The sequence below is a fragment of the Phyllobates terribilis genome, unplaced genomic scaffold (genome assembly GCF_046119375.1).
Source record: "Phyllobates terribilis strain yellow unplaced genomic scaffold, ASM4611937v1 Scaffold_4__5_contigs__length_816908805, whole genome shotgun sequence".
Lineage (NCBI taxonomy): Eukaryota > Metazoa > Chordata > Amphibia > Anura > Dendrobatidae > Phyllobates > Phyllobates terribilis.
This window is the reverse complement of record NW_027362764.1, coordinates 125,177,229-125,192,600: the sequence shown is the minus strand read 5'-3', so window position 1 is coordinate 125,192,600 and position 15,372 is coordinate 125,177,229. Positions and strand designations below refer to the sequence as shown.

The 15,372-nt window shown below is 45.6% G+C and overlaps 1 long non-coding RNA gene across 1 annotated transcript; it reads right to left on the bottom strand.

The window, feature by feature from the left end:
- Nucleotides 1-550: 550 nt before the first annotated feature.
- LOC141264236 (uncharacterized) lies at nt 551-12,860 on the bottom strand. Its single transcript, XR_012319847.1, has 3 exons — nt 12,232-12,860; nt 7,943-8,023; nt 551-619 (listed from the first exon to the last, which is right to left on the bottom strand). It is a non-coding gene; the product is annotated as an uncharacterized lncRNA (long non-coding RNA).
- Between the last annotated feature and the right edge of the window lie 2,512 nt (nt 12,861-15,372).

Below are 15,372 nucleotides of genomic sequence, written 5' to 3'. Positions count from 1 at the left end.
CGGTTCTTAGTTGAGGGTAGTTCCTCTCCTCCACTAATTTGGGATCCGGTTCCCTTGCGTGCCAACCCTTCACCCTTCTGGTTGTATACTGGGTTCTTGGGGTTCCTTCTTCTCCCCCTCTGGGTCCTTCTCTTCTCCTCTCTCTCTTCTCTCTGCAGGCGCTCCTGGACCTCTCTCAGGACTGACTGACCCTCTACAGAAGACTGACCCTGATCTAAGATGGTGCCCACCTTATATACTCCCTCTATGTGTGAGCTCAGGTGACCAGCACCCAATGAGCTCCTAGCCTTACCCAGACTGCTCCCCCTATCTGCCCCTACACTACTGGGATGTTCCACCCCCCTCCCACTCCAGCCAGGGACAGACACTGTCGTACCTGCACATATACTGGTGGGAGTACCGTCGGTCTGTCCCCCGGAAATGGGATGTATGTAGTGTATGCAGCTATCTGAGCTCAGTCCCACACTCCATCCTTACCCGGGAGTGGAATACCACACCTCTGGCTTGAGGTGTAATACCCCTGTAGCAGCCGAGTCCTCAGGGTGCTACAGTTGCATTTGTTGAGAGGCTCAAAAACTGGTGACAGGCTCCCTTTAAACATCCACTTGTGTCCACAAATCTGAAACACAGAGAAGTAAAATGCAAGTTATAGAAATAAAGGGTGGTGGGCATTCTGGGGGTTCTAATTCGGCAGCATTACAGTACATACATATATACAGTACATATACACATAAGGTACATACTGTATATATAGACATACAATACATACAGTATATATACAGTACAGACCAAAAGTTTGGACACACCTTCTCATTTAAAGATTTTTCTGTATTTTCATGACTATGAAAATTGTACATTCACACTGAAGGCACCAAAACTATGAATTAACACATGTGGAATTATATACTTAACAAAAAAATGTGAAGCAACTGAAATATGTCTTATATTCTAGGTTCTTCAAAGTAGCCACCTTTTGCTTTGATGACTCCTTTGCACACTCTTGGCATTCTCTTGATGAGCTTCAAGAGGTAGTCACCGGAAATGGTCTTACAACAATCTTGAAGGAGTTCCCAGAGATGCTTAGCACTTGTTGACCCTTTTGTCTTCACTTTGCGGTCCAGCTCACCCCAAACCATCTCGATTGGGTTCAGGTCTGGTGACTGTGGAGGCCAGGTCATCTGGCGTAGCACCCCATCACTCTCCTTCTTGGTCAAATAGCCCTTACACAGCCTGGAGGTGTGTTTGGGGTCAATGTCCTGTTGAAAAATAAATGATGGTCCAACTAAACGCAAACCGGATGGAATAGCATGCCACTGCAAGATGCTGTGGTAGCCATGCTGGTTCAGTATGCCTTCAATCTTGAATAAATCCCCAACAGTGTCACCAGCAAAGCACCCCCACACCATCACACCTCCTCCTCCATGCTTCACAGAGGGAACCAGGCATGTAGAGTCCATCCGTTCACCTTTTCTGCGTCACACAAAGACACGGTGGTTGGAACCAAAGATCTCAAATTTGGACTCATAAGACCAAAGCACAGATTTCCACTGGTCTAATGTCCATTCCTTGTGTTCTTTAGCCCAAACAAGTCTCTTTTGCTTGTTGCCTGTCCTTAGCAGTAGTTTCCTAGCAGCTATTTTACCATGAAGGCCTGCTGCACAAAGTCTCCTCTTAACAGTTGTTGTAGAGATGTGTCTGCTGCTAGAACTCTGTGTGGCATTGACCTGGTCTCTAATCTGAGCTGCTGTTAACCTGTGATTTCTGAGGCTGGTGACTCGGATAAACTTATCCTCAGAAGCAGAGGTGACTCTTGGTCTTCCTTTCCTGGGGCGGTCCTCATGTGAGCCAGTTTCTTTGTAGCGCTTGATGGTTTTTGCACTTGGGGACACTTTCAAAGTTTGCCCAATTTTTCGGCCTGACTGAACTTTATTTCTTAAAGTAATGATGGCCACTCGTTTTTCTTTACTTAGCTGCTTTTTTCTTGCCATAATACACATTCTAACAGTCTATTCAGTAGGACTGGAAGAGAAAGGGAGAAAAAGCGCGCTATGTGAAGGACCTGATAGGTAGATGTGACGGAAACAGCCAAAAGGCCACTCACCTATTGGAGTTGTGCACCCCTGCACAACTCCGCTGTTAGTGTGAGGATGGAAGGAGCAGGCACGTCTCACCGCAAGGTACAGGTAGCTTGGCATACCACGTGCCGTGTGCTGCAGACCGCCGCTCGTGCTCACCACTTCCAGGTTCCAAAATTGCAGGCCACGTGTCCGCCCACAGATCACGTGACTCAGGATCAGATGTGCATCACCACAGGTCCTGAAAGTTAGGAGAGTGCAGCCCCCAACCGCAGGTCCTGAGTTGAGCAGCCAAAGGGGAATTTTATAGTGGGGGGATTTGAGAATGATTAACTAGAAGCTGCTCCTGCCGACAAATACAGACAAAGGGGGTGGCGTAGTACTCATGAATAGAGGCTGGTATATTGGGGGGGGGAAGAGAATTCTGGATGATCATGACTACTACGAAATGCTATCTCAGGACCCGTCGGTTTATATATTTTTAAAATATAAGGAGCATATTAGGACCGCACATGCAAAGGGTCTTCTAAACAAAAAAGAGAAAACATTTTTGGATATAACTACATTCAGGGTTTCTTTTTTCTATTTCCTCCCCAAGACACACAAAAACCCCATCAATCCCCCGGGCCGCCCAATCATTTCGGGAATTGGTTCCATCACCAGCAACCTTTCCCATTATGTCGACCTTTTTCTTCAAAAATATGTTCTTAAGCTTGATTCCTACCTGAGAGACTCCTCCCAACTAATTAAACTTTTGAGAAACCTCCCTCCTATGAATGATTGCCTCATCTTGACCCTTGACGTTAGTGCTCTTTATAGCAATATATCCCACGACTTGGGGTTGCAAGCAATCGATCAATTATTGTCGATGGACACTAATATTCCAGTTGAGCAAAGGAATTTCCTTAAAACATCTATTATGTTTATATTAAATAATAATGTATTCACATTTGAAGGGGTGGTTTACCGTCAGATAAAGGGCTGCGCGATGGGGACGAGGTTCGCCCCCAGTTATGCAAATTTGTTTATGGGGGTTTTTGAGTCCGTTTTCATCGCGCAGTCACCCCTGGCGGCCAACCATGTGGTGTTTTATCGCCGCTTCATAGACGACTTATTTTTCCTGTGGAGGGGAACTAGCGAGAGTGCATTGAAATTCGTTGAGGAACTCAACGCCAATCCATGAGGTTTATCATTTACAGCGACCTTTTCTGAAACCGCCTTACAGTTTTTGGATCTTATGGTGAAAGATAAAAATATAATGTGAATTGTCAGTCGACACGTGATGTATTTACTTGAGTGCACTTGCAACCTCCAGTACGTGGGTCGAACGATACAAACTATGCACGCACATCTAAATAAACATAGACATAACATTCGGATAGGTTATCAATTACACAGTGTATCCAAACATTTTAGCATTGTTCATCAAAAAGTTCCAGGAGATATGAGGCTTACTATTATAGACCACATACCTGATACTGTCCCCGACCGATTAGTGAGTTTGATTAATAAAGAAAGTTTTTGGATCTTCAAGTTGGGCACGTTGGCCCCTGAGGGTCTGAATTTGGCCCTTGAAAATGTAACCAGCTCTTAAGGTCATTTCCTTCTCCATTCTAATGGAATTATTATTGCTATGTTTTAAATGTGTTTTTTTTTCTCTTTTTTTTATGATGCAGTTTTGAATAACTGTTTTTTAACATGTTTTACTTCATTCTTTATTTCACTTAATATGTTTCGATTTTTTTGTATTTATGTGTAGGTGATTTCTATGAAATTGATGTAGGCACTACAGATGTATTTTTGTATAACTGTTTATCAACATGTATTGCCATAGTCTATACCTTATCCAATGTGTTTTTGATACTTTGTATTCATGTGAAGGTGCCTTATGTGAAACCAATGTGGACACTTCGCACCAGCACATGAAGGGTTTCCTTTGTTTGGACCCAGTTTAACTAATTAGTATCAACCAATCACTGTGAATCTTTGTCTATATATATTTTATGCTTGTGCTTGTACCACCTGAGGAAGATAGTTTACTATCGAAACGCGTTGTGGAAAGGGCTCATTAAATTTATTTTTTAGCCCTAAAAATTTTTTCACCTCTAGTGTTCATTCTTTTAGCACCCTATAGACCGCTTTTTTATTTTATTCAATTTGGACCATATTCAGTAGGACTATGAGCTGTGTATCCACCTGACTTCTGCACAACAAAACTGATGGTCCCAACCCCATTTATAAGGCAAGAAATCCCACTTATTAAACCTGACAGGGCACACCTGTGAAGTGAAAACCATTTCCGGTGACTACCTCTTGAAGCTCATCAAGAGAATGCCAAGAGTGTGCAAAGCAGTCATCAAAGCAAAAAGTGGCTACTTTGAAGAACCTAGAATATAAGACATATTTTCAGTTGTTTCACACTTTTTTGTTAAGTATATAATTCCACATGTGTTAATTCATAGTTTTGATGCCTTCAGTGTGAATGTACAATTTTCAAAGTCATGAAAATACAGAAAAATCTTTAAATGAGAAGGTGTTTCCAAACTTTTGGTCTGTACTGTATATATATTCACAAACTACAGACATGACTTGCACAGATACACACTTTACACAATGAGCATATACACAGTGGGCAGGAAAGTATTCAGACCCCTTTAAATTTTTCATTCTTTGTTTCATTGCAGCCATTTGATAAATTCTAAAAAGTTCATTTTTTTCTCATTAAAGTGCAATTTGCACCCCATCTTGACTGAAAAAAAACAGAAATGTAGAAATTTTTACAAATGTATTAAAAATAGAAAAACTGAAATATCACATAGTCATAAGTATTCAGACCCTTTGCTCAGTATTGAGTAGGAGCACCTTTTTGAGCTAGTACAGCCATGAGTCTTCTTGGGAATGATGCAACAAGTTTTTCATACCTGGATTTGGGGATCTCATGCTATTCTTCCTTGCAGATCCTCTCCAGTTCCATCAGGTTGAATGGTGATCGTTGGTAGACAGCCATTTTCAGGTCTCTCCTGAAATGCTCAATTGGGTTTAGGTCAGGGCTCTGGCTGGGCCAGTCAAGAATGGTCACAGAGTTGTTCTGAAGCCACTCCTTTGTTATTTTAGCTGTGTGCTTAGGGTCATTGTCTTGCTGGAAGGTGAACCTTTGGCCAAGTCTGAGGTCCAGAGCACTCTGGAAGAGGTTTTCATCAAGGATATCTTTGTACTTGGCCGCATTCATGTTTCCTTCAATTGCAACTAGTCGTCCTGTCCCTGCTGCTGAAAAACACCCCCATAGTATGATGCTGCCACCACCATGTTTCACTGTTGGGATTGTATTGGGCAGGTGATGAGCAGTGCCTGGTTTTCTCCACACATACCAGTTAGAATTATCACCAAAAAGTTCTATCTTCGTCTCATCAGACCAGAGAATCTTATTTCTCATAGTCTGGTAGTCCTTCATGTGTTTTTGAGCAAACTCTATGCAGGCTTTCATATTTCTTGCACTGAGGAGAGGCTTCCGTCGGGCCACTCTGCCATAAAGGCCCGACTGGTGGAGGGCTGCAGTGATAGTTGACTTTGTGGAACTTTCTCCCATCTCCCTACTGCATCTCTGGAGCTCAGCCACAGTGATCTTGGGGTTCTTCTTTACCTCTCTCATCAAGGCTCATCTCCCACGATTGCTCAGTTTGGCTGGACGGCCAGGTCTAGGAAGACTTCTGGTGGTCCCAAACTTCTTCCATTTAAGGCCATGTGCCCACGTAGCGTTTTTGTAGCGTTTTTACGGCCGCGAAAATGCCGCGAAAACGCTTGTAAAAGCGTCTGCCATGCAAAGCAATGTGAATTTCGGATGTGCTGCGCACATGATGCGCTAATTAGCGTGCCAAATTCGCATTGCGCTGCAAAACGCATCATGACCATTTCTACCGCGATTACGCTGCAAATTCGCTGCCATTGAGTAACATTGAAACGCAGCAAACCCGCAGGTATATGTGGATTTGCTGCGTTTCAATTAAATTCAGTGGCTGCAAATTTGCAGCGTAATCGCGGTGCGTGTGGTACCCAGGATGAAGAGGAGACTACAACTCCTCTTCATCCCGGCTACCACGCGGTAAAAAAGAAATAAAAAAGTTAAAAATAAAAAAAAACTGTATACTCACCTCTCCGGCGGCCCCGGTCCCAATTGCATGAATTTATATTGTGTGACCAACTTGTCAAGCACTTTTCCAAGTGATGCTCAAAATTGCTTGGAAAAGTGCTTGAAAAAACGCATGTAAAAACGCTTCTCTCTGGCAGAAAAAATCCATGTAAATCTGCATGCGTTTTTTTTTGCCAGAGAGAGGCAAAAACGCTCTGCATTAAATCTGCTATGTGGGAACATAGCCTTAGGATTATGAAGGCCACTGTGCTCTTAGGAACCTTGAGTAATGCAGAAATTCTTTTGTAACCTTGGCCAGATCTGTGCCTTGCCACAATTCTGTCTCTGAGCTCCTTGGGCAGTTCCTTTGAGCTCATGATTCTCATATGGTCTGACATGCACTGTGAGCTGTGAGGTCTTATATAGACAGGTGTGTGCCTTTCCAAATCAAGTCCTAACAGTTTAATTAAACACAGCTGGTCTCTAATGAAGGAGTAGAACCATCTCAAGGAGGATCACAAGGAAATGGACAGCATGTGACTTAAATATGAGTGTCTGAGCAAAGGGTCTGAATACTTATAGCCATGTGATATTTCAGTTTTTCTTTTTTAATAAATTTGCAAACATTTCTACATTTCTGTTTTTTTAGTCAAGATGGGGTGCAGGGTGTACTTTAATGAGAAAAAATGAACTTTTTAGAATTTACCAAATGGCTGCAATGAAACAAAGAGTGAAAAATTGAAAGGGGTCTGAATACTTTCCGTACCCACTGTATACTTATATACTCGCACTTTTCTGCAGGCAACTGGATTTCTTCATGTGACATTACTTCCTAGGAGTCGGGGATTTCAGGTCAGGTGCTAGGTAAGGGTAGTGGTTGTGCACACAGGCCTGTGCCCTCCTGTCCTGCTCTCAGTCCTGCATCCTCCAGCACTGATCCTCCAGGCCTGCCTCCTCCAGCACAGGTCCTCCAGCCCTGCATCCTCCAGCACTGATCCTCCCTCACTCTCTCTCACGTGTCTAGACTGCTGGTGAGTGGTGACACTACAGCAGAGGAGGGAATGCTGGAGCTGCTATGTGTTGGAGCTGCTATGTGTTGGAGCTCAGTGCTGGCATCTTCCATAGACTTGTTCTACTCACAGCACTGGCCTCGCCCACCTACTCTCATTGGTTTCTGTAGCTCCCCTGCTTGATTTCATTGGCTGGGGGCTACAGACAGCAGCTGTGCCAGAGATTTGGATCTGGTGAGGCCTGCTAGTGAGGTATGTAAATTGGCCATGCCAGTCATGAGCAGGAGCTGGAAGCCAGTCCACCCTTGTCCCTCCTCCATACTGCTGACTCCTGTCCCTCTGCTGAAACCAGAGAGGCCTGCTCCTGAGCTGCTCTTGTCGCCACATCAAAAGCGCTTCAGCAGAGTGATTGACCCACAGCAGGGGGTGGCCCCTCTTGCAAATGCCAGAACAGCCAGATGGCCATTCCGGCCTTGTCTGCAAGACATAAAAGCAGAATGGCAATATAAACATTACAACAACTTTTTGGACTAGTGACATCTGGCACTTCTTCAAGCTGGCAAAGCAGAGGCGTAGCTAGGGTTTTGGTTCAGGGGGAGCAAAACTTCTGGGTGGGCCCCTAACCAGGTAACCCTGATTACAACTATGGTGGCGCACCCTAAATATATTGATAGATGCCAGTCCTGCAGAACATATACGAGATTACAGTACAGTTATGTATAGTAACTTACAACTGACGTTCTTTCTGATTAAATCGTTCACTTTTCCATCTGGCCCAGACCGACATGACGACTTCTCCAGCCAGGACTTGACTGCAGAGATTACAACAGACACATTTGACTCCTTACATTTCAGGCATCGTCCCCATCTATTTCCAACCTGCACAAACTTCTCATCCTGCTGATACCCCAATACTGAGCCTCTGTTGCTGTATGTGTCCCCATTACTGCACCTGCGTGTGCCCTCTAGATGGTAAAACAAACCTCTAGAATAAAGTAATACCGTGTGTAAGTGCCCTAGAAAACAGTTCCCACATTTTGCCTCCTAGAAAGTAATAGTGCCCTCTGTGTGCCCCTTTGACAGTCATAATAACCTGAGTTCCCCTATAACAATAAGTCCCCTTTTAACATTTAATAATGTCCTGAGTCTCCCCCCATGTACAGCTCCCCTACAGACAGTATGATGCTCTTATACACAGTATAATTCCCCTTCACTGTATAGTACCCCCAACACAGTATTCTGACCCCTTAGTATCCCCCAGACCGATGGCTCCAAAACTGTATGATGGCCCCCACACTGTACAAAGACCCCACATTATCTCTGACATTGTATGATGGATGTCACTATAATCCCACTGTAATCTCCTAAATAGCCTTCATATAGTATAATGCACCAGATAGTCCTCAATATAATGTAATGCATTCCCCATAGGCCTCTATAGAGTATAATGCACTCCCCATAGACAGACTCTATATAGTATAATACACTCCCCATAGGCCTTTATATAGTATAATGCACTTCTCATAGGCCTCTCTATAGTATAATGAACTCCCCTTAGGCCTTCATACAATATAATGCACGCCCCATAGGTAGACTTTATATAGTATACTGCACCCCATAGGCTTCTGTAGTATAATGCACACCCATAGGCTTCCATATAGTATAATGCACTCCCCATATACAGACTCTATATAATATAATGCTCCCCCCATAGGACTCTATAGTATAATGCAAGGTGTGACAGTACAGTGTTAAGCAATGCTGAATTGAGAATAAGAAACACAAGAAGAACCCAATGGTGCAATGCACGACAAGCTGAGGCTGCCAATGGCCACAGATTCGCCCCACAGGAAGTCTCCAGCCACATGTGACAGCTTCACATTACATGGGAACATTGCAAAGTGTACAGGTCAGGTCACATCACCCTTACACCGAGGTGAGAAAACAACATGTTCGCGCTGTGCTCCACCAGCATTCCCACTACACACCTGCATGGAGCTCTGGACGCCGTTCCTCTGCCGCTTGCCGAGGCCATTTCCTTTGAACACCTTAGAAACTTAGCGCCAATAACACTCTTAGACTTTGCTAACAGTCGCGCTGCCTCATCCGCTGATGGTGCACTGACCACTGTGACCAGCCCGAGTCCAGAACAATCCCGCCGTGATAGAGTGGCTTGTACTACGCGCTTCACTTTTGGGGGACGGGGCTTGTGGAGGACAGGTGGAACACCAGATCAGTGACTGAATGGAGACTGGTACGTGCCCACGATCCGGTCCAGCAGCATTGAGTCTCCCTGCTATCAGGGCTGTGGAGTCGGAGTCGTGGAGTCGGAGTCAGTATAAAATGGACCAACTCTTAAAATATATAATAAATTGGGTACAGTAACTCAATGCAGTTTGTGGGGAATATTTTTTCATAGGAATTTGGGAAAATTCTGAAATGTCCTATAAATGTCTGTCCTATTCCTGATCTAAGGGTCTAGACTTTTAGCTGAGATGAATCTGTGCTACAGTAAATTTATCACTTAAACATGAGCCATGTATGAGGGAGTCGGAGTTGGAGTCGGTGTCATGAAAATTGAGGAGTCGGAGGTTTGGCTTACCGACTCCACAGCCCTGCCTGCTCTGCCACAGAGTGCAGCTATCCGATACAATTACACTGGTGTAGCTCCAGGTGGGCCTCCACAGCGCGGGGCCCGGGGACACTGCCCCTCTGCCCCTCCAGTAGCTACGCTACTGTGGCAAAGCATCCGATCCTTCTCGGTTAAGGACCCCAGAAAAGGAATGTACTAAGTCCATAGATGCCGAAGGATCTGGTCTCTCTTGGTTACGGACCCCGAAATGAGGTAGCACACAGTACAGCACATCACCAACAGTCCATTGTTGAGAGTGCAAAACCCTCCAGTCGCGCTGTTGCCCTTGATCCAGCAGGAAAGGGCGCAACAGGCCCAACAAAAATAAAACAAAAATAAAAGTTAGGCCCCTTTGCCTTTTGCAGGCCCACTTGGCGCTAAGTGGGTAAACAGCTCAGGTTCATTGCTGATCTACCAATGCCTAGCATGTAACAGGCACCATTCTGGGTCACATGGGATGGTCGCCTTCGCTCTCTCAGCATCTGCTGCCTCTTCCCTCCATATCAGCGACTGCTCTTGACTCACCAGTCTTCTCTTGCAGGGGCTCCTTCATTGATTGATTGGCCATCTTCCGGTTAGCTGATGTCACATCTGCCTGTGAACTGGTACTCTCCTCCAAGCTTCTTCCCAGTTCCAATACAGGACATGAAACTCTTCTAGAAGGACCACCAGCTGATTTAGCTGACCACGGCCCCTTTCGATGGTCATTCGGCCCTTTTCTGCCTTACTCGTGTAGCGCCCCGAGGGTTCGGTTGCTACAGGGGTATTGCACCTCAACCAGAGGTGTGATATTACACTCCCAGGTAAGGATGGAGTGTGGACCAGGGCTCAGTTAGCGCCACACATACATACACACACTCCTCATTTCCGGGGGACAGCTCGACGGTGCTCCCATTTATATATATATGCAGGCACAACTGATTATGTCCCTGGCTGAAGTGGGGAGGGGGGAGAGAACCCAGTGATGTAGGAGCAAAGGGGACGGTTTCTGGAGCATAGGAAGGAGCTCATTGGTTGCAGGTCACCTGAGCTCAAACACAGTAAAGCAGATAAAAGGTGGGGGGCCATCTTAGGAGTGGAGTGGAGGCCGTTCGTCCAGTCAGTCAGTCAGAGCAGAAGGAGAGAGAGAGCTGACAGGGAGCTGCGGCTCAGCCTGAGCTCAGCTCCACGAGGCAGGCCTAGGGTGAAGGCCGGAGCCAGAAGGGAGAAGAGGAGAAGGAAGGAAGAAAGGTGGAGAGAAAGAGGAGTAGAAAGGCTCCAGAAACAGGAAGGCAGAAGGGACCCTAAGAACCCACGAGATATCGGGTGAAGGGTCAGGCAGAATAAGGGTACCGGATTCCCAAGTTGGTGGAGGTAAATGATCCCTCAGCCAAAGACCGGAGGTCGTGATCATCTATTGGTGCGACTCCATGCTACACCCACTAGGAAGGCACCACATAGGGTCAGGGAAACCGGCGACAGGTTTCACCAAAAGAAGCCCCGAGGCAGCTGGACAGAAGTGTGGTCACTCGTGGGGCACGAGAGGCCAGAGAAAGGATAAAAGGGGGTCCTGTGCCATACTCCTGAATTGCCTAGAGGCTGCCTGAGCTCCTCACCTGGTGGACGCAGCACGGCTCGGGCAGTCATTGCCGGCAGAAGTGACTGGGATAACAACTGTGAGTAAAAGACCCTGGACTGCATCACTGACTCTGTGTGATTTATGCTGCGTCTGCACCATCACCCCCAGCATCCTACTACACTGCCCTGGGGCTACACTCTTCCCGTGGGGAGTTATGCTATCTCAGCTGCACACACCATCAGGCTCAGTGGACTGCCTTGCAGCGGCGGTTCATAATAGCCACAATCCACGGGTGGCGTAGTCGGATATTAAATCATAAAAACCCTATAAAAGACTGCCACTGGTTTGACCAACCTGAGCCACGGGACCGGGTGGCCGCCACGGAGACTACAACCCCCAGAGACCCGGCTCCGGGTAACCCACACGCGTGCACCACACGGCCCAGGGGGCGCGTCACTCGCACCTGGGGAATATGATTTGTAGAAGTTCCCCGGCCTCCGACTTCGCTTACTTCTCCGCAACCAGGGCTGATAGCCCCATTTACTCTGCTCCTGCAACCGTCATCTCCATCTTCTTAGATGCTATCACACAGGTACCAATCACACTCTGCTCTCTCCTCATATTGCAGCAAGGTAATGGCACCAGCTCCAGCTTAGTGGTGGTTATTTTCTTTTGAACCCTCCCTTCCGGGGGCCATACTTCTGACACATCTGTAAGAGACTCAGGGTAGTAGCTATGGCGAGGGGCTGATGTGTTCCCATATCCTGGTCCCATGACAAAGATAAATGTCCCAAATCTCCTGTGTTGTGTGTGTGGTGCAGAACACTCACGTTTTGATTGCAGCTCTCTGTTGTCTTCAGTTCTTTCACCTCAGGAACCGCCGCACACACATTTAGGGACTTCCATTCCGTTTTATAAAAAAGAACTTTACTAGAACACTTGTAATCATCTTCACACAGCATACAGCATTGATCACATACTATTCCAGGGTTACCGTCTGATACACCGCACGTATTGATGTTCACTGTCCGTTTGTCCTGAGCTATCCCTTCCATAGCGGACGTTCCTGGTCTATGAGACCCTCGCAGTTTTAAGAATCCCGTACTGACTATTTCCCGTCCGACTTCCCCTTCAATGAAGGCTTTTGGACACACACCTCACTGTGAATCCTGTGGACCGTAGGTCCTGAACGTACAGAAATGTCTGTTTCAGAGTATCTGAATACGGGTTCTTTTCTGCTGGACAGACTGTGCCAACGGTGCCCCCTGGACCACCAACTGTTATCACCTTACATCTCTCTCTCTTCTTCTAGAACTGCCTGCAACCAGGAAACCTCTGTGCTTCACTGAATCTGCTCCTCCCACACTGAGCCGCTCACAAACCCCTTAACTCTTTCCTAACCTGCAACTATATCTGCTTTAAGCTATAGTGCCCCCACTTAGCCTTACTCTTCTACTATTCTAATGCCCCATCTGCACTAACCTATACTGACCCTATAACTGACACATCAGGCAATTGATAATAACACATGTTTACATTTAAGACAGGATATAGTGTTATGTGTATATATACAGACAAGGTGCATGACCAGATCCTGGTCACCCTCTTACACATCCACAGCGTAACTTGTCACTTTGCCAATTTCCGCCTCCTGCCACTCCACCTGGGCTCTCCTGTCATTCCCTATCGGCAGACTTTTCTCTTCCATCGTCTGTCGGTGCGCACCTCGCAGAAGCGGTTTCTTCTGGTACGGATGTGCGCATGTGCTGGCGGTAACGATATTGAATCTTGGATGTAGCGGCCTGTAATGAGGCTCACGCCTCGCTTCCGCCCGATGTGGCTGAACGAGTGCGTCATCCGTCATGTGACCGCGAGTTTCAAGACTCCCTTCTGGATATGCGAGATCAGCCACGCATGCGCCGCATTAATCTGATCCAGTCGTCGCAATTAGAGAACGGGCTATAATTGGTCCGCCGTAGTATATAAACACACATGTCCCTAATGGTAGACACGCCTCCCGAAGAAGCAGATAGCGAAACATGCGCGTCGGGGTTGGAAGCAGGAGCCACGCCACAGTATTATTGTTACAAGGTAAATTTCCACCGCTATATGCTGATATCATTAGCAAGAACTGTAACACTTATATATTGCCTTAGACCACTTAGCTGAGTTCTGATAGAGAGATTTTTTGATAGAGAGAATATTGCATTAGTATTTTTACAATATAATAAACTTTAAAGGGTACTATTATTGATGGAGATGGATCCTAAGACACATATGCACCTTATAAGTTAGAATATTGTTATGATTATGTATTTTTCCTCTTTTATACATGCTTTTTGCTAATTCGGTCATTACAAATATTGATACTGGTGTTCTGTAATTGGCTCCAATAAGTCTTCAATTTATTTACACCTTATCCTGTTTTTAATTTATTTTTTTAATCATTATAAATAAAAATTATATTTTATTTTTATAACTGTGTTACTTCTATTTATTATCATAGGGCAATCAAGCCATATGATAAGTTTTGTGACATCATTCACTATCAAAAAATTTCTCTTCAATCGCCATCTTTGCTGATCCGCTAAGCCATGCCTCCTATGATCGTCCATTACCTCCCAGTGGGAAGGACTTTCCTCTTCACACCTCCTACAGTTGGTTGGGCTCTCTCCACTGGGCATTGTTTTTCCTTGGGCTACACTCCTCATGGGATGGGCAAACTTTTGTGCTCTTCTGTCTCCTCCACTCCCACAATTTCCCGCAACACTACCCCAAAATATTTCTGCAGAGCATCTCAATCCTGATGATTACGCCAATTCAGGTGTATGGAAGAAAACTGTCCAGCAACACTTTCCACACCCCTAAACACCCTGCTACGCTACCCCTAAGTGTGCGCGTGTTTCCTGGGGGCTTTTTGTTCACCCTTTTCCAGGCCACAAGTGTTAAGATGTAGTGGGGACCTTATGTTCATGCGATGAATCAGGGAAGCCAACAACCGGTTTAAAAAGTTAAAAACAGCCTAAACCCATTGCTTGAGCTGAAGGCTGGAGGGGGCTCTGGCCATCAGCGTGAGCAGGGATGATGGAGGAGGGAGCGTCAGCAGATGCTTCCACCCCCTGCCTTGGCATCTGATGTGTTAGAGCAGCCGGCGCGATTATGTCATTACACCGCACCTACTGTTCTTAGATGTGTGGCGCTTCACACCACACACTAAGGAGACCGGAGCACTGACATCATGTTGACAGCGCTGCAGACAATCGGCTCTGAGTGGCTCCTGCTGCATACCTGGGCAGAGCTACCGAGCTCAGCTTATGGATGCAGTGCTGGCAATGTGACAACAGCAATGTAGACAATAACAGACATTGGGAGCAGTGACGGAGACTCAGCGCTGGACCCCAGAATAATGAGTAAAGCCAGGCGCAAGATGTTTTCCAAAACCGGAAAACCCCTTTAAGGCTAGGAGAATAGGCTTCAAAATCACTGTCCATAAGTAGGCACTTTGTACCTTGAAAGCCATATTAAAGTCACTGCAGTCAAGCAAGTGACCATCAGTTTGTATTTTACTTGATACAGGGGCTCATACACATGGGCACATTGTGAAGTTGTACTGGGTTGTAATACAGGAGTCTATAGAGCACTACTGTACCTCTATTTGAGCCACATATATAGTGCCCACAGCTTCGTACTGTGGAGTTGTAGGGACTTAATTAGCCACCACACAAGCACCATGGATCCCAATGGAAGTGAAAAAAAAATTGTAAAGTAAAATGCAATTTTTCCATGTACTGAATGTTGCTACCATCAGAGGGCAGTGTTGTGTAGCACAAATATAATGAAGTGTAATTAAAATAACGACTTTTAATTACATAAGGTAAATATCAAATTACTAAAATAATTTATTTGCAGAATATTTCACATAATTATACAAATTAGTTAGTAGACCAGAATAATACACTTTACCTTTTTTT